The sequence below is a fragment of the Ambystoma mexicanum genome, chromosome 7q (genome assembly GCF_040938575.1).
Source record: "Ambystoma mexicanum isolate Mex_15411 chromosome 7q, UKY_AmexF1_1, whole genome shotgun sequence".
Taxonomy (NCBI): domain Eukaryota; kingdom Metazoa; phylum Chordata; class Amphibia; order Caudata; family Ambystomatidae; genus Ambystoma; species Ambystoma mexicanum.
The window spans coordinates 149,285,144-149,310,067 of NC_090941.1; positions in this window are offsets into that span (position 1 = coordinate 149,285,144).

Sequence of the window (24,924 nt, forward strand, 5' to 3'; positions counted from 1 at the left end):
GCCCGATCCAATGACCAGAATTGACGCCCAATTTAATTACAAAGGACTGTAAGTATTAACAGGAAGAACCGTGACCCATAGTATATCTGTATTGTATTATCCCAATCTCAACCCATCCCATCTTTAAAGTCCGAACCCTAGTATTGTTAGAATCCTTCTTGAGCTTATTTTCTCACCTTTGTTACAGAACCATAACTCCTTAGTGATTTTGATAAATTAAAGTAATTCCCATACAGAACGGACACTAGAGTATCACACATGAAGAGTTATGAGCAGCCATGAATAACTGATTCATGTGTGGCATCCTCTTTTTCATAGTCCTTAATATAGTATAAGAAAACCTATGTGTGATTTTAAAAATTAAATTCCTTTTTTTATTTTAGCGCCTATATTGCAAAAAAACCTTAATAACTCCTTCAATTTTAAAGATAGAAAGGACATTGCAACTCTCACTGATACCTAAGACCCTTAGCTACATCCACAACTAAAAACCTAATCAGTGTATTTGACCAGTTTTTCTCCAATATCTCCAATATCACATAGTAAAGCTTTGCTGCAAATTTGCAGTTCTCTAAAGTTTACACGTGTCTTTTCCCCATTTCAAAGTGCTTCTTCCATCCCATACTGATCTAAAGTGTGTACTGTTGTTTATATTATAGCTCATGTGTGTTAAGACTTGTTTAGAATTGCTTTCCTAAGAATTTTTATCCATTTAAGCATTTTTGACCATTTACCAGTATTTCACAAAGCCAGTTTTCACCTGTCATTTTTAAGAGTCCATTTCAAAAAATGGTTTTCTCTCTTGTTTGGGAGGGAAGATTGCCTATAAACTCTAGACCTGGTCTTTCATTCCTGAATACCTGCTGATTACTTACATCTGTGTAGGATTGCTCATTTGTACTTCAGTACTTTGCAGGGGGAACTATTAACCTAATGTCATCCCCAGCCGTAGCAGGCGGCTACTTCCGCGTTGGAGCCTGCAGTGCCGCAAGCGGTCCCGAGTGCTCCATTACGCATCCCGTGGACCCCAGGGGTAGCGGTCTAGTTGTTGCTGTGCGACGTCCGTCGGAAGGTATTTACTTCCCCTCCTTCCGGCAGTTTCCCCCGTTGCAACCCTTTGGATTTTGTATCTGCTCCTTGGGTCTGACGCTAGTATTCCTCTCTTACTTGCGTTCCTTGTTTTCTGTTTGACTTCCGTTTCTTGTTCTTTCTCGGCCACGCTCCCTCCTCGCCAGTGGAGTCGGTGCCTATCTCTTTGGTTTCACTTTCTTCCTCACGGAAGCAGTGCCCGCCTGCCATTGCTCTCTCGCCCTCTACTCTCTACTTTTCTTCCTTCTTCTTACCTGCTTGTTGCCCGGCGTTTCTCTTCCCTGGCTCTCCCTTCTTGCCTGTTTGGCTATGCAATCTTTCTGACTGCCTTCGGTCGCAGGACTGCAGCCACACCATCCACCCGGAAAATACAGAAGCTCTCGCTTAACCTCTGCCTTTTGAAGTTTCCACGCTGGTGCCGGTGAAATTTTGGAATTGGGTTTTTTATGCCTTCCGGCTTTTTCCCTATTGAAGCCTGGTCCCGGGAACGGAGCCACAGGTCTGCTGTCTAACAAGCATTCACTGTGGCTTCCTTCCGTGGCATGCAGAATCCACCACGAAAGGAGAGAGACTAACTGGCTCGGCGGCATCTTCACTCTAAGGACTTGGAATCCGACGGATCGGGAGAGGAGAGTTTGGAAGAAAGGGAAGGGGAGGTGGCCACCGGATCTGAGGTAGGACAGTTTGCAACGCCAAAAGAGAACAGAATGTCAGCTGAGGAGCAGGTGCAAGAGCTCTGGAAGGCTATTCATCCTATGTCTCAAGAACTGCAAGCGGTAAAGGCAGAAAATACCGCTCTGAAGCAGATGATTTCCACTCGTGAGCCTGCTTCCGCAGAATTACCTCCCATGGCGCTTTCTTCCGGGAAATTCGATGGCTCCCCTAAAAAGGTAAAGGAGTTTTTGGAGGCCTGTTTGGTGTATTTTACCTTTAGGGCACGTACCTTTGCCACAGACCAAGCTAGAGTGGGATTTCTAATCTCCAACATGACCGGAAATGCGCTGGCATGGGCGACTCCATTGGTGACTGGTACCAATCCCATACTTCAGGATTTTGCGGGCATTCAGGCCCTGCTCAAACAAACTTTTGAGAGACCTGAGTTGACCTTTAGAGCCTATGAAGACTTGCTGGATGTCAAGCAAGGATCTCTAAACGTTCTCTCCTATATATCCACTTTCAAGTCGTTGGCAGCTACTGCCAGATGGCCTGAACAGGCCCAATATGCCATTTTTAGGAGAGGTTTGCGGGAAGAAGTAAAAGACGAGCTTGCTAGAGCACCTCGTCCGCAGTCTTTTTCGGACTTGCTCTCGACTGCTCTACAGATCGAATATCGGATGCAGGAGAGAAGGTCGGAACACCACAAACAACGATCTAGTTCTGCTTCGTCGGAATACAATCCTCGTCCGGCAACCTCTGCCTCTCCTTCCTTTTCTACTGACGAACTGATGCAGATTGGCACAACCAGAGGACCTCTCCCGGCAGCAGAAAGAAGACGCAGAAAGGAGAAGGCCTATTGCGGTTTCGGATCAGCATCTCCTCAAAGACTGCTCAGAAGTTCCAAGCAAGAAACCGGGAAACGGTTAGCCTCAGCGTCAATAGGGACATGTCTCAGAGGATCTGCAAGATTTCTTCAAAGTCCCTACGTCTCTCTTTCAGTCTCTGCTCCTGAATCCGATGAAGATTCTAGACTGATGGTGATTCCTGTGACCTTAATCATTGAAGACAGACCAGTGGAGTCCTTAGCCCTCTTGGACTGCGGGGTGGCCCGTAATTTCGTGGACACATTGTGGGCCGATAAGGTGGGTCTACACAGAATAGCCCACAAGGAGGGGAAAAAGGTAGAAGGGGTGGATGGATCCCCCTTATCTTCCGGTCCGATTACTCATACCACTGAGGACCTACCCGTCCACATCTATCTGCACTCAGAAGTCATGAGATTTGATATCATACGAGCGGCTCATTTTCCCATCATTCTAGGAGTCTCCTGGCTGCGTAGACACAATCCTTGCATCGATTGGGCTAACAACCAGCTGAGTTTCTGTTCTTCATTCTGCAAGACACATTGCCTTTCTTTGGCGAACCGGTGTGACCTTCAGACCGCCACGGTCTGTACTGAGACTTATGTCGGAGTTCATGCCCTCCCACGTTATTGTGCTCCATATCAGGAAGTCTTTAAGGAGTACAGACATGCCTCGCTGCCTCTGCATCGGCCCGAAGATTGTACCATTGACCTGGAGCCCAATGCTCTTATTCCCTTTGGTCGAATGTTTTCTCTCACGCAAACAGAAAGACAAGTGTTACGAAGCTCGACACTAATTTAGAGAACGGTCTGATTCAACCTTCAAAGTCTCCAGCTGGTGCATCACTGTTTTTCATCAAGAAGCGAGACTCTCTGGAACTTAGGCCTTGCATCGATTACAGAGGCCTAAATAAGGTTACGGTGCGGGATCGGTACCCGATGCCATTAATATCAGACATCATAGAGGCCGTCCAGGGTGCCTGTGTCTTCACCAAATTAGACCTCAGGAATGCCTACCATTTACTTCGTATTGCCGAAGGAGATGAGTGGAAAACCGCTTTCCGGACCCCCTTCAGTTTATTTGAATACAAGGTAGTGCTGTTTGGGTTGGTGAACGCGCCCGCGGCATTCCAGCGATTTATGGACCGAATGTTTTCAGAGATGCTGTCTGTTTTGATAATAATCTATCTCGATGAAATCCTAGTTTTTTTTTCCAGCATGATGGAACATATCCTGCACGTCACACAGGTTTTCGCATGCGTACAAGATAATCAGTTGTTGGTCAAGGCTGAAAAGTGCATTTTTGCGGCTTCATCAGTACCATATCTGGGGTACGTTTTGTCTAAGGACGGAATCGCCATGGATCCAAAGAAGGTCCTCGCCATCTTGGATTGGGCTGCCCCCACTTCAGTCCGGAAGGTACAGCATTTCCTCGGTCTGTCGAATTTTTAAAGAAGGTTTATCCCTAAATTTTCTGAGGTTGTCCATCCCATTACTAGTCTACTTAGTTAAGAAGAACGCTCGCCCGTTCAGATGGTCCGAAGAGGCGGAAGGCAGTTTTTGGCATCTCAAGAAGCTTTCTGTTCTGCCCTGATACTTTGTCATCCTGACCAGACCAAACCCTTCATTGTGGAGACGGATGCTTCCGCCATTGCCATCAGAGCTGTCCTGTTACAAGCTGTAGAAGGACTTGAACACCCGGTAGCCTATTTGTCAAAAACCCTTTCCAGCAGTCAACTCAACTGCTCTGTGCTCGAAAAGAGCTGTTACCTATGAAATTAGCCTGTGAAGAATGGCATCATCTGTTAATGGGATCTCGGTAACGATTTACCATCCGTACGGACCATAAGAATGTAAAGGTCTTACAAGCCATGGAATGTTCTAATTCTAGGCAGGCACTTTGGGCTTATTTTTTTTCCCAATACGATTTCCAGATCACTTACCTTCCTGGTTCCTGTAACAGATTGGCCGACTCTTTGTCTCGCAAAGAATCCACTAAGGAAGGTTCTACCAGTCTTAGGGAACCAATGTTTCCCAGAAGTCAGACTCTCATTCTAGCGGGCACTTTCCTCCAAGAGGTCAAAACGGCATCGATCTCAGAACTACCACAACTGCCTTTACACCGCAAAAAGCTTTACCAGGAGAAGGACGGATTGGTATTCTACAAGAACCATCTATATATCCCATCAGGACCCTTACGTCACAAGATTTTAGGTTGGTGCCACAACTCGCTTACCGATGGACATTGGGGACAAGATAGTACCGTGGACTTAATCTAAAGAACCTTTCTTTGGCCCAACCTTCAGAGGGAGGTTTCAGAGTATCTCAAGGCTTGACCGATCTGTGCCAGAACTAAATACCCTACTGGCAAACCACTCGGGTTGTTGACACAAACGGAATTAACCTCTCGTCCCTGGGGGTTGATTTCCACGGATTTCGTGGTGGAACTTCCGGAGTCGGATTCTTGCACATGTATCATGGTCACCGTCGATACTTTCACCAAGATGGCACACTTCTCCCCTTTACCAGGTCTTCCTACAGTGGCAGGTATGGCAGAAGTATTTTCCCGAGACATCTTCAGATTACATGGTCTCCCCGATAAGATTATCTCCAATCGGGGGAGTCAGTATGTGCCCAAATTTTGGCAAGCGCTTTGCAAACGCATTGGGATAGAAAGGGCACTCTCGTCAGGGTTTCACCCCCAATCGAATGGCCAGACTGAACACCTTAATGCCACTTTGGAGCAATATCTTCGTTGTTACATCAACCAATACCAGGATAATTGGGTTTCCTTGCTCCCCACAGCAGAGTTTACGTATAACAACACAAGACACTCCGCCACTGGCCTCACTCCGTTCTATTGTTCTTATGGGGTGCATCCAAGATCGTGCTTACCCATCATTCCCAGTTCTACCAATTCACCAGCTGCAGAGAGGGTTCTGCAGAACATCACAGAAGCCCATGCTGCGGCTTTGAACAGTCTGGAGGCTAGCAGGAGACAAAACAAGCTGTACGCAGACCGAAGACGCAAGAAGTGTCCGGATTTGAAGAAGGGTGACAAGGTGTGGTTTTCTACCAAGTTCTTACCCCGATGGGTGCGACCTTCTAAACTGTTGTCTCGTTTCTTGGGTCCTTTTCCCATTCTTTCTAGAATCAATCCTGTCTCTTTTAAACTAAAACTCCCTCCTTCACTCAGTCGCATACACCCTGTCTTCCATTCCTCTCTTCTTAAACCTTATTATGCTGATCCCCATAAGAGACCCATTCCTCGACTGGCCACACCACACACTTTAGAAAAGGAGGAGTTTGAAGTATCTGCCATACGAGACTCTAGGTATTACCGGGGGAGGCTAGAATACTTAATCTCCTGGAAGGGGTACCTGTCATGATGCCTACCCCCGGGCATCCGGATCAAGCCCATAAGCCCCGGGAGCAGGCATCCAGACATTTACAAAAACCCCAGCAGCCCCAGCTAGGGGCTGTCTGGGTTCAGTCCTGGCGCCGTAGGCACCAGGCTCATAATAAAAATCAGTCCTGGCGCCATAGGCACCAGGCTCATAGACATTACTTACCTCATGCAGACCATGCTGCAAATAAATCCAAGCCAACGTGAGGCCTGGATGGGACTATTTTACTACAGGGACTATTTTTTACTCGGGTGTGGTCCTGGGGAACTTCTTTCCTGGGACTACTTTGGAGGCTATTTAAACCACGCCCGAACAGCAGCACATGCTTCGTGTTATTCTGCATCCAGCAGCGTGACTCTCACCGTGCCTGCAGCCAGCATCCAGTCTTCTGCCACGCCCGCGTGCCTGCAGCCAGCATCCAGTCTTCTGCCACGCCCGCCTCGAATCCGGAGCTCCTAGAATAAAGATGAAGAAAAGGACAAGGTTAGAAAACGAACTTATTTCAAATTCCTCACCTGATTCCGGATCCATTTCATCTCCCTACCTGGAAAGTACATCAGTCTGGCACGGGTCGCTTCACCAGCTCCAGCACGGCGCCATACTCACCAGTTCTCACAGCATCTTTCGATCCGGCACTGTCTCCATCATTTCTTCGCCGTACTCCGGCACCTAGGGGCACAAGAATAACAAGGTGAGCCAAGGAAATCAACAAATACCTCCTACCACCATAGACTTACCTGATTTACCACCGGCGGTATTATTCTCCATATCTTCATATGCCGCATCTGTAAAGAGGGAGAAAAACAACATGTTAACGCATGCAATAGTTACCGGACAGCGTTGGGTAACACAGACTCTTACCTGAACGCCAGCAGCAGCTACGAGACCTTCTTCTCACAAATTCAGTTGCAATTTAAGGAAGGAAGGGGACAAGAGTGAACATCGGTTACATTGAACTCTTTGAACTTGATACTTACCAATCCCGCCTGGGACTTCAGAGTCAATGCTTACCGGAACTCTCCCAACGCCTTCAAACCAGTGAAGTAACTGGTATCTGCGCGCCCCTGCAAGACACGCAGGATGGAGAGCTCATCTTTCACAAACATAAGGTGAGGTTACTAAGGGGATATCGGAGGTGATTAGTGGGGGAGAGCAAGAACAGTTGGGAGGCCATCACTAAAACCCACATGTGGCAAATCCCTGTCCCTGAGTCGGAGGACTCTTGGGAACCTGCTTCTCAGGTTCATGCCCCCAGGCTCCTGGCTCGCTTCCATTTCTTACATCCTAGTAAGCCCGGGGTTCATCGCACTGGACGGGGGCATACTGTCATCCCCCGCCATAGCTGGCGGCTACTTCCGCGTTGGAGCCTGCAGTGCCGCGCACGGCCCCGAGTGCTCTATGCATCCCGCAGATCCCAGGGGTAGCGGTCTAGTTGTTGCCATGCAACGTCCGTCGGAAGGTATTTACTTCCCCTCCTTCTGGCGGTTCCCCGCGTTGCAACCCTTTGGATTTTGTATCTGCTCCTTGGGTCCTACGCAAGTATTCCTCTCTTACTTGCATTACTTGTTTTCTGTTTGACTTCCGTTTCTTGTTATTTCTCGGCCACGCTCCCTCCTCGCCAGTGGAGTCGGTGCCTATCTCTTTGGTTTCACTTTCTTCCTCACGGAAGCAGTGCCCTCCTGCCATTGCTCTCTCGCCCTCTACTCTCTACTTTTCTTCCTTTTTCTTACCTTCTTTTTTGCCCGGCGTTTCTCTTCCCTGGCTCTCCCTTCTTGCCTGTTTGGCTATGCGATCTTTCTGACTGCCTTCGGTCGCAGGACTGCAGCCACACCGTCCACCCGGAAAATACAGAAGCTCTCGCTTAACCTCTGCCTTTTGAAGTTTCCATGCTGGTGCCGGTGAAATCTTGGAATAGGGTTTTTTATGCCTTCTGGCTTTTTCCCTATTGAAGCCTGGTCCTGGTTTAACAAGCATTCACTGTGGCTTCCTTCCGTGACAGGCAGAATCCACCACGAAAGGAGAGAGACTATCTGGCTCGGCGGCATCTTCACTCTAAGGACTTGGAATCCAACGGATCGGGTGAGGAGAGTCTGGAAGAAAGGGGAGGTGGCCACCGGATCTGAGGTAGGACACCTAAACGCTATGTGTGCACAAAACAAAACTGTTCTTTTTCCGGTGTTTTCTACTCTGCATCATTATAAGTGAATTCAATTGCTTGACTTATATTCTGAAATGTATTGACACCGCTTGGTGATTGCTGTCCCATATTTTTATATATTAAAAATGATGTGTGATTTGAATATTAAATAATTAAAATAAATATTTACCTTTACAAACTAGCCTGATTCCTGGTTCAGTGTGACCTGGGGTGTATTTTGAGAAGGGTGTGATATGAGTGGTATATCATTCAGAATATTGAACTTATAGACAGAAATAAAATAAGGGTTTCATTGCGCACTACATGCTAGGCGGGACCTGGGTGTGTACCTGATTGTTATGGAGCATCATCGAGAACTTCCCATGATTTTTTAATGTTCCTTTGGCAGCCGACTGAAATACCTTTAATTCTGAGGGTGTTAATTGCGAAGGGTCCACCATCTTGCTGAATTCCGAGATGCACATAATGTTTAACGTGGCCTTTGTGTCAATCACAAATTTGGCTGGGTGCTCTCCCACCTGAATGTTAATATCTCGTTCAGGAGCAGTCACCACATCGGTCATCATGCAGGCAATGTCGCGTTGGTTCCTTTCTTGGACAGGCGGGGGTGAGGGAGACCATCCAGTTATCTGGCTCATGTGACTAACCAACCCTTTTCTCGCATTTGCATCTCTTCTTGTCATTGTGGGGCATAAACTCCAGTCTGATCTGGCGCCTGCACTGCTGCTCCTTTGAGTACGAATTGGCGTGTCATTACATTCCCTAATCCTAGACAGAATTGGGAATGTGAATGTTAGCACGTGCCACATATGGATTGAATTGTGATGGTTAGCAAGTGCAACACTTAGAATCGTGAACATTAGCCTGCGCCCCATCTAGACAGGATTATGAATGCTAACATATGCCACATATAGATGGAACTGTCAAGGTTAGCAAGTGCCACACTTAGAATCGTGGACATTAGCCTGCTCCGCATCTAGACAGGATTGAGAATGTGAATGTTAGCATGTGTCACATATAGATGGAATTGTGAAGGTTAGAAAGTGCCACACTTAGAATTGTGAACATTAGCCTGCACCCCATCTAGACAGGATTTTGAATGCTAGCATGTGCCACATATAAATGGAATTGTGAAGGTTACCAAGTGCCACACTTAGAATTGTGAACATTCGCCTGCGCCGCATCTAGACAGGATTGTCAACGTTAGCATGTGCCACATATAGATGGAATTATGGAATTGTGAAGGTTAGCAAGTGCCACACTTAGAAAGAACTGTGAACATCAGGCTGTGTCGCATCTAGACAGGATTGTGAATGTTAGCACATCCCACACTTAAATGGAACTGTGAACACTGGCCTGCGCCGCATCTAGACAGAACTGTGAATGTTAGCATGTTAAATATCATATAACCCACTAACCAAAAATGCTAAACATCTCTGCATACTTATCTCATTCAAAAAACTCATACAATCATCTCTCGCAGAACAACCCGCACACACTTCACAACACTGCAACAACACATACGCTGCACCAACAGCACACGAGGACTGACATCGATCCAATACTCGCACCAAAGCTCAGCACCCGGTGTATACCGAGTTGAAGCTGCCAACAGAACACCACTCCTCTCACTATCCTACTCCCTCTTCACCTCACTAAAACATCCCACCTTCTCATTTGCAGATCCGCCAGAGCGCCTGGGGACCAACTCCATTGGTGACGGTGCGCGGTACAAATACCTTTAACATTTAACATTTAACATTTAACCTTGCAATGTGGTTTTCTCTCCAACAGCTTGTGCATCTGTGTCCAAAAGCGGGGCACCTTGTACTTTCCTCATGTGAGAATGGTAGGCCATATCGGTAGCAATGCCCTGTTGAGGTGTACCTCCTCGAGGGGCTGCTGCCAGGGCGGTTTCCACCCCTTTTGGTGATGTGGAATGCTTTCTCTTTCACTGTATTCTTGTTAGTCTCCATTTGCAACACCTACACTGGCCTCGCTCCAAGCCATTTGAAGGATTTTTGTGAGAGGGATGGGTTCACGTAGCAGTTTTTTTCTAAATACAAAGGACAAGCAGCCTCCAATAATTCTTAGTCAAATGGCTTCTTTGTTTGTAAATTTGTCAAACTCGCAGTGAGCTACCAATTTACATAGTCGGATTGCTAAAGTGTCCAGGGACTCTCGCGTTCTCTGGCACAAAGTGTTGTCTCTCATGATCCACATTGCACTGAGAGTCAAACCACGTACTAAGTGCTTCCGTGAGTTCCTTATACATGTTTACCTCCTTGGGCGGGGAGGTGGGGATGAGGTACTCGACATTGTCCCCTACCAGATTTATTAGTAGCCTCCTAGCAACTTGTCTGGCACCCTTGCGTCATATGCAGCCATGTAGTTCTCAAACCTCTAAAGCCATCTTTTCCATCGCTGTCCCAGAGTCTCCTGATCCCCCATGTCAAAGAGTTTTGTCGACGAAATGCAGCTGCGCAGAGTCCTTACTCATCTGACTTGTTCTGACCTTGTCTCTCATTCTCTCGGGCCTCACTTTTAGACATCTTGTGGGTAATTGTCGTCTGTATCCAACCTTCGACACCAGTTTTTTTGTCTACCTCCGTTCCTGCTCTGCGAATGCATACGAGTGATTGGGGGCTTTCTTATCTGGATATAGGACCTGTTTAAATAATGCACACGGAGCCAGAGGGAACATGTCTAGACCTTTATTTCCCCACTGGCATACTGCTGAGCGCGGTAAAACCCCCTGCTCATGCACACCACTCACGCATTCCAATTGGTCCATTTTGCGTGTGACAAAGTGCTGGTCACACGCACGCTGAGCGTCCTTCCAGGACACGACACAAGCCACACACCCTGGCTTGGATCATTTTGGTTAAGAAAACGGAACAAGCGCTGCAGGTTTGGATCATTCCCACAAAAAAGGGACAGGAAACAAATTAGAGGGAACTTTGGGGGAGGAGTAGTTTTCTTCTACTTCCAGAGTAAAGGAAAGGGTTTATAAAAAATAAAAAAGTGCAAAGGTTCCTTTAGACGAGGTGTCACACGTCAAGGTTAGGACATGGGATGAGTAAGAGGGAAGTGGAGCCAATGGATAAGCAGGAGCTGGATTGTGGCCTGTTACTGCATGTTCAAGTGGCCGCTCTGCTATACCTGGAGGTGGGACAGTGACCTCCAGGAAACAGCAGGCCCCCAACCAAGCAAGCAGACCTTATGCAATGTATTATGGGTAATTCTTTATGGGGCATCTTTTCACAAATATGTCAGACCTAGCCTCTGTTGCGGCTTATGTTTTCAGCTGAACAATGGCTGACGGAGGTCAGGTGTAGGTATGAGTTAGGTGCGAGGAATCCCAGTGCTCTCTGACGTAAACACTGTTTCACTCCTTGCAGAACCAATACTCATGTAGTGTGAAATGTGCAGATGGGTATTCACACGTGAATTTTCTAGAGTGAACATTTCTGAATCTGTATTTACTCAGGGACATCATTTAGGGGTCGCCAGAGGTCGCAACTGCGACCCTTGAGGTCTCCCTTGAAACCTCTAAAAAAAAAGGGGGGTGTTTGGAATGCAAGCTCCTGGGCTGTGGCCAGCACCATGTGGCTCAGTACTTCGGGAGTGGCTGACTTTCTTGTTCAGGCCCCTTAAAAAAGAAGAAAAATAAGAACAGGAGTGCCACATGTCTAACACTTTCAGCACTGACCCTAAATAAGAAAGAATAGGAATACCAAATAATGTGTCTTTCTGGAATTCTATACAATAATTGCTAGACTCATTAAAGGTTTATTGCAGCACACTTCACGGGGTGAGTCACTGATTTAGTCTGTTCTTAAATGCCTCAACTCAGCCCTTCATCCTTCTGAGGTCGATAAATGAGTACCAACACAGGTTGGGTGATATTGGATGTATATTTTTTCTATGTAAAGTGCTTAAGCGTAAGTGCTATATAATAACACATCATTATCATTTGGTCATGGACGTCTGCTTGCAATGACAGTAATTTGGTAATATGGGCCCATACACACTGATCTTAACAATACATATGGCGATCCATTCTTGTATGAAATGTACATCACATTATAGTGATATCGTAACCATATTTTTCGTAGTGTACAATGCTATGTGATGCCACTTCCTGTTTTGTCAATGGGTGAAAGGTTGTGTTCCATCGCTTCCCGCGACATCACTTCAGGGTGGGGTATTTACTTTTAAATTCTCCTTCTAAAACCCATATTTGCACAAGCACATTTTTTTTTCAGGGAACGGGGATGATCATGTTCAAATTAAAAGCTGAAGGGCATGTTCTGCCCTACCAGACATCAAGCATTGCATGCCTACATATCCCACAAGGTTTTTCGCCATTACCACTCACGCCCATAGTGATTCCCAAATTCTTTCGGGCTGTTTCTGATAATTACATCCCAAGGTATTCCTCAGGAGCCATTTGGGTTTGGAAGTATTTGGATGTGATTGCCTAGTGCCTCAGTGGTTGAAGTGTACGAAAGGAAGTAGTGGAACTATGTTCCCTGCTGACCTGCCACCTACCCCCATCGCCATGTCACCTCTCTTGCACAATCCAAACCCCCAAACAAACATACTTGCTGTTTAAGGGAATGTTCAGTGAAGTGAACTGAAAGCACGTTTCAACTTCTTCCTACACTTTTATTTTAAAACTAAACCAGTCCAGAATGGTTTCTTTTTCAAATAAAAGTATAGGAACAATAAGACATAAAAAAAGCAGTGAGCTCAGCTCCCAACCGCCCACCCCCCTTTTGAAAATTAGATGATGTAAGGTGGCCTCTGAACCAAAGAGGGAGCCCAGATTGTGAGCTTTACCTCTTGGCATAGCCAGCATACTCAGCACCCGAATGTGCTGTAGGTCACCAGCTTCTCTCACAGGCTATGGCTCCAGTTAACTTTGGTCCTTGTCTACACTTCACCCTCAGCCCTCACCACACATCCCCTTCACTGCATCCCCACCCCAAACCCCGATTCACTTACCCCTCTGCCTGCTACGCTCACCACTTTCTTGCTCCTGCACTGCCTCCTTCCTCTGTCTGCACTGACCACCATAGAAAGGGTAAAGGGACCAGGAGTAATCCCCTTTGTCTTAACTCCATGGAAGCCATTTGCTTTTGTATTTTTTTAAACATGTGAGATGCTGCTCCGCCATTTCACAAGGTTATAAAAAGAGCTATTACCATTCCTGAACAACCTGCCAAGGTTTTAATAGCTACAGCCCCATCAATAGGAGGGCAATACTACTTTGTCATGGTAACGGGGCCTGCGTTATAGCCAGGCCCTCTCTGTTCTAGGGCCTGCAATTTGTGACCTGCGCCATTACCAAGATATAATGCCCTCCACCTCAAGGGTTAATCCTTAAATATATCGATTTGGTTCTACACATGCACATCACTTGTGAAAGCACTGATTTATTTTACTTTATCAGACTTTCACTTTGCTCTGAGGCTTTATGTATAGTATGGATTTTCTTTCTTTTGCAAACTAGGAACTGAATTGTGGGAATAGTTGTTTTCATTTTAGTGATCATATCCTATACCTAATTAAAGAAAGTACCCTAATGCTGAGTCACAGCCATTCAGATTGTTTCAAATATAGCTCCCAACTGATACCTTCTGACTTACATCTGTTCCTATCAAGCTGCTGTCCTCTCCCTTTGAAACCTGCAATTTTACAAAGATTACTTTATAAAGAAAATAACCAAAATATCAAATAACCATATTTACTTTTTCCTCATTCTTTAGAATTCCTCGGCCATGCCTTCTCCACCACATAGTGGAAACTCTGGAAATAGAAATGGGGTTATTTCTATTGAGATCCCGTTCCAGTTCATTCAGCAGCCATGTTGGAGTAGTTTTCATTTAAGAAAACATGATCGCGTGTGAGCATTTTTCATACATTGGAAGGGATCTGAAGGTCCTGTCACCACCGCACTAGGGTACTGCTAGCCAAAACATCCTTAGATGTGTGCTGTATCAGATGGGAATGGCAGCACAGCACTTGTTATGTTCTGCTGCCTGGCATCCCACAGCTGTAGGTGTTAGTGGTATGAAAAGATAAACATGGGTATGCCAAGGAGAACATGTATTATTGCCAGTACAGGCAACGGCAATACATACCCGGGGGATATAGATTAGAAGTTAATTGCTGGATTCTCTCATAGGGCTAGTCCCAACTTTGCAAGTTGGCATTTTATGGTAGAGCTGACTTAGTCCTGCATCCTTCTTATAAACTGAGAACTATTAAATGTGCTAATGGTAATAACTCTCACTAAAGCATGCATAGGCGAAAGGAATTCGACATACAGTGCTTTACAATGGCACACATTATTATAATAATTAGGTTAATAGTTTATCAATATGTATTTATTTCTACTTTAATGGTTTTTGTATGGCTACACTATTGCATTTCTCTAAAATAAATTTGAAAAAAAACCTGGGCACGTGTTAATGTGTCTGTGTGCGATATTGATTTCATTTTTCATTCCCAGTGATGCCAAGGGATCTGTGTGATGAAGACAATGCAATTGACCAAATGGGATGTTGGACACACACTGTGCACAGTTCACAATAGTACTTATATTGCTTTTTACTGTTTTGCATTTCATGTGAGCCTATCAAGATGCCTTCTGCTATTGAATGAAACATTGTAATGGTTATCTAAAAACTGTAGGAAAAATTAGAAAAGGTATTAACATTATCCAACAGTAAACATGGAAGAAATATCATCCCAAAACAGTACTATTAAAGAATGTTGTAAAGGAGCAAGGATAATGAGTGAAAATACAAATATTTAGAAACATGCAGAAACATATTCTATCTGGGAGCTGGATGAACATGTGGCCATCTGCTTGCACCCATATTTAGACTTAGAGTCACAGAAAGTGGCGGTCGGAAATTCCACCTTCCCAGTTAGAAAAATGTATGGACCTCACACACACACAAGTGGGTTGACCTAGGGGCTGTACATGAAGAGGGCAAATACCTCTACTTGTTTGTCCCAGTCCTCTGAAAATTGAAACGACAATACGTCCTTACAATTAGAATCCAGCAAGACATCTTGGCTGATGCTGCTGGACCAGGGATCAACGAGATTGGATACCTCTCCTGGTTAGTCCCAGTTCTCTCTAACCTTTCTACTGCAGAAGATTCCAGGCAATTACAGTTGCATGTTGTATCCAGTGAGGTTCTGCCTTCATAGAGGAGGAATAGGCATCTCATTCTGGCCTTTCTACTGAGATTTTATATCACCTTTTGTGAAGTTAGTCCAAGAGATCCCAAACTTTCAGGACTTTTGCAGACACCCACTATGCATTTAGGGTTTTCTGAGAGCCTTGTAGCATTCCCGAATCCTCTGGTCCCAGCAACTCTCCACCTCCACTGAGTAGGTGTCTGGCAAGTTCTCCTCCAGCAGACAGTCAGACTCTTCTGCGAGATCAGGTCTCACTAGTCTCAGGGGTCACTTGGGGTGTTGACTCTTCCAGCCTTAGTTAATGATTTACGGCACAGCAAGCAGGCACCATCCTTTTTAGCATCCAGCCCGAACACAGGCAAATTGGTCCCTAAGGCAGAAAGTCTTCCAAGATTCACAGGCCCAGGCAAAAAAAGTTCCTTCCAGACAGAGAACAGTCATTGCAGCAGGTCCAGTGATCCGGAAGGCAAATTTCCTCTTAGCAGTCTCAGCTCCAGAACTGTTATGAAGGTGGTGGCTCAGAACACAGGCTCTTTTACCCCACCTTATGCACATCTCAGTATGAGGAAAAGGGATCATTCCTACCTATCCAGAAGCAAAGGCCTGCCCTCATTTCTCATAACATGACCTCACAGTCTAACCTTCTGTCCTCCGGGTCCAGCTACCTGCTCACCCTGTCACCCTCCCGCACTGCCTCCGGGCCACCCCTTGCACTGGAGTCTCTATCTGTACCCTTACAGTGCCCCCTATTCCTCCTGCACTTATCAGACCTACCTTGTCTGCTGCCTTAAACCCAGCACTTGCCACTTGCTGTCTACACTACCACTGTTTGTTGCCTTTTTTATTTATTTATTATTATTTATCTGTTTCTCCTTTGCTCCGCACTTTCCACTTCTCCCCCCTACCATGCACTTTTCCCCTCCCCCTCTCCCATGCACTTGAGCGTTCTCAATGTTACTGGGCCTAGTAAGACCGTTGTTTTGTTCTCCCCTGTTCCCCTCCCTTGCCTTGTCGCACTCTGAAACACTTGTGTCCAAGCGCGATGTAAATAAAATATCAATCAATCAATCAATCAAAACCTGGAGTCCAGCACAAAAGCCTCCTTACCATTCAAGATTGTCAAAGGCTCTGGGCCAGATGTTCTCTTTAGTGCAGTCTCCACCCCATTCAGGATGCTGGAAACCTTCTATCAATGAAAAAACCTCTGCCAAAAGGCTATTCCTTTCACCCCAACCTGAGAGGACTGCCATCTGTTCAGCCTGCCTAGAGTAGGAGGATCCCTATGTTCTCTGGAGTGTCCAAGGCTGGGAGGCTACCCAGAGGACAAAAGAATGATCCTGTTCCCAGACGAGGTTTCCCCAGGAGGATACTGCAGGAGGTACCATCTCACCTAACTACCCACCCCTGCCAACTCCTGGTGCACAGGGGTTTACCACCTGGGGAGGTGAGAACTTCCCTCAGCCCAGCTTCCGAGAATCTAATTAACTAAGGTAACTTAGGCCCGACAAGGGACACACTTGTAATGAAAATATAATATAACATAAAAATAGGACATAAGTAAGGCAGTACATGATCCTGTCCCAATAATGTACATCTAGGCTCTGACAATCAGAATTCCAGACACTAGCCAACAGAAGATAGCAATTTAAATTAATATCTTCAATTGTATAAGATTGTGGGCCCTTAGCTGTCACAAGCCTGTCTTACATTGACTTCCAGCACAACCTCAAAAGACACACATGACAGGAGAAGCAAGAATGGCATCTGCCCCTGACAAACTCAGTGCATTCGGCATATAGGGGTTGCACTTAACAACGGTCTTTAGCTACACTTCCTATACATAGATACAAATAAATAAATAAACATCATATTATTTGACTCTCTTGGGGCGCCCACCGCATTACGAGGTGAGGTGAGCTAAAGCCGAGAGTGTAAAAGAAACATAAAGGACACATGAACTTGTGGCCTAGTAGCTTCTAGGCACAAGGCTCTCAGTGGAGTCACAATGTTGCAGAAACCAGACCCTACCAAATGAAAGAGCTGTGGGGGGAGAGGGTGTAGTGACATATGATATCTCTTACCACACCAAGCTGTGAATTTTGATTGCGTTCAGGACAGAGGTCCTCGAGACATCCATCTCCTTGCATCCCCTGTGGGGGACTTGGGACTATGATCTTTTATGGATGAGGACTAAGTCCCGGAATGACACTGCACACGCCTCAGAGCCCAGTTGGCTTATGGAGTTTGGCAATGATAGATGTCCAGGCTCCACAGCACTCTCCCTGATAGAAGTCGAGCTGCCGCTTTGCAAAACTAATCAATACAGCTTTCAGTAAGCGCCTTGGAATCCCCCAGCTCTCAGAAACACTTTTCTCAGATCACCTGGATTTAGATTAATAGTACAACATGCTTTATGTTCCAACATCTTAAATCAGCCTTGTGTCCAGTCACTTGCACAACTGAACATGAATACATAAGTGCAAAATGAAACTAGCAGCATTTGCTTAATTGAAAAGGTCAGATGCAACAGAGAAAGTGTAAGGAAAAGGTTGAACTCAAAATTAAAATATTAAGATCTTAAAATACTAGAAGCAACGGCACATTTCTGTACAGAGTGGGGGCACAACACCAGGCTTCATTGTAAGCTTTGATGCAATAGTAGGCATCACGCACTGTTTTTCGCCCTTAATCAAACATGAAGACATCAAAAAATAAAATACAATAAAAACAGGCCCGTTAATATAGCATGAAATTGCAAAAAAAGTATTTTTTGTCCTAAAACAGTATATCCATCTGCATGGAACATCCATGACTGGTGCCATACACACACACACACATCCTGCACCATGGGCAGTCCAGGGATCTGTGCCAGTAGCAAAGGTGAAGTCCTCTTGTAAGAGCACCGACAGTGCTCAGGAGCTGTGGTGGGTTTACCCTCTGCTCTGTTGAAGCAGGATGATTGTGCAAATGTGCTACTGTGAGCTGTGCTGTTCTGCTATGTGTGAGTATACTGAGCACCATTTTGTATGGGTATCAGGTAGTAATGTCCCCATACATGTCGCCGGGAAAAGCCATTGGCGACATTATATATGGTGACATTATGCATAGGAATGGATTGCAGGGTTGTCCTCTGCTCCAATAAAAAAAAAAAAAAACAAACAAGGGTTGCATGGTGTCCCTCATGTAATGTAATAATGTCCCCGAAAAAAATGCGTCTTTTTTGTCAGGGGACATTATTGCATGGCACCTTTGTATGTGCTTTGGGCAACCCTACCGTGGTTTGCCTCCTGCAACTGCATTCCCCAGGGACGGGCCCTGCACATCGTACCTGGGACTCGGCATGCCCACCTGATCGTCTACCTGCAGGGGGCACTGTGCATGCGTGCCTCCTCCGAACACATGCATATGCAAAACCCATCATCAGGAGGAAAATGCCTGAGCACATGAATCAATAATGCAAAGATTGCACAGGGTCAATCAGACTCCGGAGTCTGGATGGGGCATGCGCCTGTGCAATTAGGCTAGCGTAGTCAATGGCGACGGATCATAGGAGATGAAGTCCAGAGCATCCACCGAATCACAGGTTGCAGAGCACTGTGCTATGGTGACCTATGCATGCTAGAGAGTCTATAAAGTCAGGCAGTTCATGATTCCAGTTGATTTGCGCAGGCAGTGGAAGGCGTGAAAACCTAAAATTATTTCACTGTTGCTAAAAGTGCATTATGATTAGGAAAACATTACTGTGAAAGAAAAGCCACCCCACCCTGGGCTATCAATGTTATGCCCTTTTTATAAATGTATGGGCTTTGTACATTCTTGGAGTTTATCTATGGCTTCTTCAGGTAGAAAGACCAAGGGTCTTACGAGTTCAGTGGTGCTGGAAAACCATCTGCAATGCTTTGGCAACTCTGCTACCATTGCATTACTGCACTGCCAAATTACAGATTTGGTGGGGAGGTGGAGGAAAAACCTCAAGGTAATTCCACTGCCTTACCACCAAAAAACAACAGTGGTAATACCACTGAAATCCCCATGGAGTCCATCAGTGGGGACTAACACTGTCAAACCGCCACTTGTAATCTGGCAGTAATATCGTCTGACCAAGTGGTGGAAATGGTAATTCTGTTTGGTGGTTTTTCGGCAGGTTTACCACCAAACTCGTAATGAGGCCCTAAAGGTAGTCATCTCTTCAATTTGTTTTTTATAAAATTATTCAGTGATCTGCACAAACCCCCCTTGCATGATCGACGTTTAGCAGGAAGAGTGTAGAGTCTATGGTAGAACATGCAATGCTAGGCCTGGGTTGACATTAAAAGTTTAAGCAGATGTGAAAGGGGGTTTGTACAAAGTACATACCCCTTAGAAAAACTGAAGGGCATGCCATTTGCCCCCATCAATGTTGTTACATAGTGTGATTATATCACACTTACTCAGAGAATGGACAAAAGCAGTGCAAGACCCGTTGGAAATGTGGGAAGTTGTGTGGCCTGAACAGCATAACAGTGGAGGGCCTGCACGTTACCATTTCTCCAGAAAGAGGAGATGCACTTTCAGTCTAAAAGCATTTCTTCTTGACTTGATCTTCTTAATTTGCTCACAATTCTTTATTCCGACTCTCTAGCGAGGATTAGACTTTTCCTTAACAGTGAACGCTCACATAATAGTCAAATAAAATGTAGTCTTACAGAGGGATTCAGTTTCAGCGTGCTTGAATTTAGTTCTATCTAGCGGACTTTCCTCATTATCTATACATTGATAAAGGTTTTGCCCCAAGAATTTGAGGATCTTCCTCTACAAATTCTAACTTCTGCAAAGGCTATTATCTTTATGTACCTGACACCCATCAGTTTCCTGTGATACATCACTGCTCTATAGAACTTTGGTTGGATACATTATTTAAAGATTAATGTGGTACAAATAACAGTTATGGTAATTGGTGATGTAAATGACAGGAGTGTGAATATACAATCCATATATGTAATTGGTTATTTATAACACGCTTAATACCAAAGAGGTTTCTAAGCGTTGACCCGGGGATCAAACCTGTATTGCTCTGCGGCGTCTTGCTTCCAAGACGAGCGCATTGCCACTGAGCTTTACTACCCGTGCAAAGCAAATAGGAAGACTAGGGATGTGCAGAATTCGGCAAATTCCTTTCCGTCTATTCCTTGAAATAGTGTCTGAAATGTCAACAATTTTCCAAAATTGTATTCAAAAAATCAATCAGTACTTTTGAGGGAAATGAATTCCACAAATATGGGTTTTGCGGTTTTCAAAACCTGCACAACTGATTTAAAAAAAAATGGCAGCAAAAATACGTTGGTGAAGATTTTCTCAGTTAACTAATTTAGTTTGCTAAGAAAATCTACAACTATAGTTTATATGAAGTGTTTTTTCTAGCAAAGTAATGGAAACTCAGGTAATAGTTTACAAGTAGAGTTTTACACTTGTGTTGCTGAAAAATGAGTGTTTGCAGGGTTCATTTACAGCACACTAAGCAAAAACTCTGATAGATTTGTTTTCAATTATTTTGCTGTTAAAAACCCTGCAAATCAGAATTTTTGGAAGAATTTCTTTTCACCAATCTAAGGAGAATCGTTTTACAGAAATAAGACATGGACAAGCAAAATTTGCATTATTCTTTTCAGCAATTCTGCCAGCACAGTACCCATAATGTTTACAATTTCGTAAAGGGAAAAATTACTAATTTCACCCAAAACTGCCAGGAACATTTAAATTCCGCACAGCGCTAGGAGATAGAGTAGATACGATTTGTTCATCAAAATATGTACAGAGAATTGATCTATTAATGTAAAAGCAGATTTTGCATACTGTGCTGCAAAGATGTAGAAGCTTTTGGTGTGCAGAGTGATAAACTTAACTTGAAAATGTCAAACTTCTACTAAAAAGAGGTCTGAATATAATGCATGCAGCAGGAGCAGAGTAGGGAGTGGATTATATGGCTTTTGTATAACAAGGGGGTATGCATTTGTAGACATTGCCATAACCTAGCCTTAAGCTGGAAAAAGCTGTCAAATGGTGTTAGTTCCTAGGTCTAGTATGGCAGTGTCTGGCAAATTGCGCTAGGGCCAAAAGTAATTGGTTTCACTGATGATTGTTTTTTAGCAGAAGGTTATGTTAAGGAGCAGATGAAGGAAAACACACATTGCTTATAAGCACGCTTGGTTGAGACATTTATATTACACCGGGAGCTGGGATACAGCTGCGAGCACGCTGTTACCCTTAAGAAGACAGCTTCGAAAAGCCAATGGCTCCCCCATAAAAGCACAAACCTAGCTCAAACAGATCTAAGGGGTGTGTGTGTTTTTTGGGTGGGGATGGGCAGGCAGTGGGTGAGAAGGCCCATTGGGCCTAGCATGGCCATGGGCAGGTAATGCGTGCTTAAACATCCAAACAAAAGCCAGTGGCTGTGTGCGTCCCTCTGCACTTTACACCTCCCACCTATCATCACGTCCCATGCCACAAGTCTAGTCTTATAGACTGTACCACCTAATAGCCAGAACTAATAAGTTCCCCATTGTTTAAGTACAGCTTTAGGAGAGTACCCACCGGGCTACCTGAATGAGCAATCTTCAAATGCCAAAGGAAACAGTTCAGATGAATTAAAGAAGGTTTGTAGTGATGTGTGAGTAATGCAATCAGGGTCGGATTGGCCCATCTGCCACTCGGCCCGCGGCCGCGCCGAAATCATGTGTAGTCCCTGGGGACCGGTTTCTGCCCACACCAGGGCAGTTTATTTTTAAACAAACAAAAAGCACCCACAATGGCATAATTCATCAAAGCAACTTTGCTTTGATGATTGATTTGCATGCATGACGTGTGCATCATAAATTATGATGCTGCAGCATGTGGCCAACTTTGCACTAGACCTGCAGATGAACTTAACTGATCTGCTGTTAAATCTCAGTTACCAATTTAATGGTATCCACTACAGAATAATTGCTCATTTTATTATCGCCGATATAATAGCTCAGTGGGTTCAGCGCTCGCTGCTGCATTGTGTGTGTGATCTGCAGGTTGCAGGTTTGAATCCCAGTAAGGCCATCTCAGCCTTTTATCCTTCTCAGGTTGATAAATGAGTACCAAGACAGGTTGGGTGATATTGTGTGCATATTAGTTCAATAAAAAATAATTTAGGCATAATTGCTATACAATAACCTATAATCTTTTGGCCTTGGACATCAGCTTGCATTCACAGTAATTTGTGAATATTGATCTATAAACACAGAAATTAATTATACATATGGTGATCCATTCTTGTATTGAATGTATATCACATTAGTGAAATCATAACCATATTTCTCCTAGTGTACTTAAGAACAATGCTATTTCATGCCACTTCCTGTTTTGTCAAGGGGTGAAAGGTCTTGTTTCATTGCTTCCCGGGATGTCACTTTCGGATGGGATCAAATGACATCACTTCTGGTGATTTCATCAGAGGTCAAGGGTCAGGAGGCGAGGGGTTGGCCACTTTTTTGTGGGTGTCTGGACATATTTCTTGTCCCAGTCCAACCCTTGGCTGTAGGTAGCTGAACATAGCAGGGCATGTGTTATTAGCATAAAATAAATCATGCATTTGCTGGCAGCGGTCCCTTCCATAATTTGTTTAAAGGAGCCACTCTTGTTTACTAAATCTTAACCACATTTCTATTCCGTTTTCAAAGAAATGGGGTGCTTTGAACATACATTCTTTTAAAATAGTGTGTAGCTTGTTGTGACTTTAAAGATAATTGTACTTGTGTGTTCTATGCATTGTGATTGTGCATTTTCTGCACTTCTGATATATTTTGACGGTTAGAAAAAAACACCTCATATCAAACATTTTATAAGCTTACACTTGCTCCCTATTACCCTATATGATTTTCTTCAGCTGAACAGTTTTCCCAAGACTGCCCTCAATTGTGTCACATGCTAGTTATTCTTGAGTGCCATGTACGAGTGTCCACACAACATTAACTGCTGCAACTTCAAGGTTGTCTGGTTCTTGTTCTGCTTCTTTTGCACAAGAAAGGGAGTCGACCTCTGAAAACCCATACACTATGATTGTATAGATGCAGTGATGTTCAACCTTTGGTTTGTCAGATATTTTGGACTACAACTCCCATCAGCCCTAGTCTGCATAGTAAATGTTGAGGTTCCATGCGAATTACAATCGAAAACATTGGGCGACTGTCAGGTTGCAGACTCCTGGTCAGAGCAATTGTGGTGCCCAGCACGTAGGTACTGCATTTTTGCACTTTGGAATGTGGCTTCATGCAATGTCATTGCAATCTAGACATGAACAGATCTTCTTTAAACGGATTAGTAACTTGAGTCTCTAATAATATATGGCATGGATCCTTGTGTATGACTTGATGTCCTCATCCTGGCATATTGTGGGACCCATGTTGAAATAACTTTATGGTCACACATGTGCATCACACTCCACTCATGCGTACCTATATGATATCCCCAAATCACTCTGAAAAGGGTATGTCTGTATACACGTGTGCTTATTGCCCAGTACCATGTATTGGCTGTTTGGTATCGTCTTAAAATGTGTATATAGACTTATATAATATGTGCATTTATTTTGCGAATACATATAAACATTGAAAAGGGGACTGCATGTGTGGGCAGGCATCTATATTCTGTCAATATTTTTCTTGTGTGAAATTTAGAATACCAATAAGAATAGAGCAAAACTAAAGAGGTGATGGCTGGATGGTTTGGAATTAATCCTAACCCCTGACATTGATCTGGGCAACCCTCCAGACCATACTTCTTCACCTGCCAAGCCATTACAGAATGGGAAAAACCATATGGAATGGTCCCACCCCAAAAGTGGCGGCCCAGCCTGAACTGCTTGGTCACATCCCTTCTGGACGAGATCACAAGCATCCCCCAAAATGTTTTGGCCTTGTTGGGCCTTTTCAGTGAGGAGTAGCTTGAGTCTCTAGGCCCAGCAGGCTCGGGACCCACTTCTGGGCATATCCGTTCCACCCGGGTGACTACAGAAAAACAAAAGCGGTGATAAGAATATAAAATTAGAAGGTCCCTCTTATTTTCTGGCTCCCTGAGTAGCAAAGATGGTGTCACCACAAACAGAGTGTGTGCATATATATATATATATATATATATATATATATTTTTTTTTTATATATATATATATATATAAATGAAAAAACTTTGTTAAAGAGACGTTATGGTTAAGTTGCACTAATAAAAACCTATGAAATTCAATGAAAAGACTTTGTTAAGGGGACGCCATGGTTAAGTTGCACTAATAAAAACCTATGAAATTCAATGAAAAACCTTTGTTAAAGGGACGTTATGGTTACAGGTAAAACCGAAAAACCCCTGAAATTTGCCAGTTACGATAAACTAGCAACCACAACTCGTTGATGACATCACTGATGACATCACATGTGAAATACATTTTGATGAAAAGGGTATTGCCAAATATGGTGTTGTCTTTAACTCATGCCCCAAATCATTTTGAGGGGGGGGGGCTATTATGGTGCAACAGA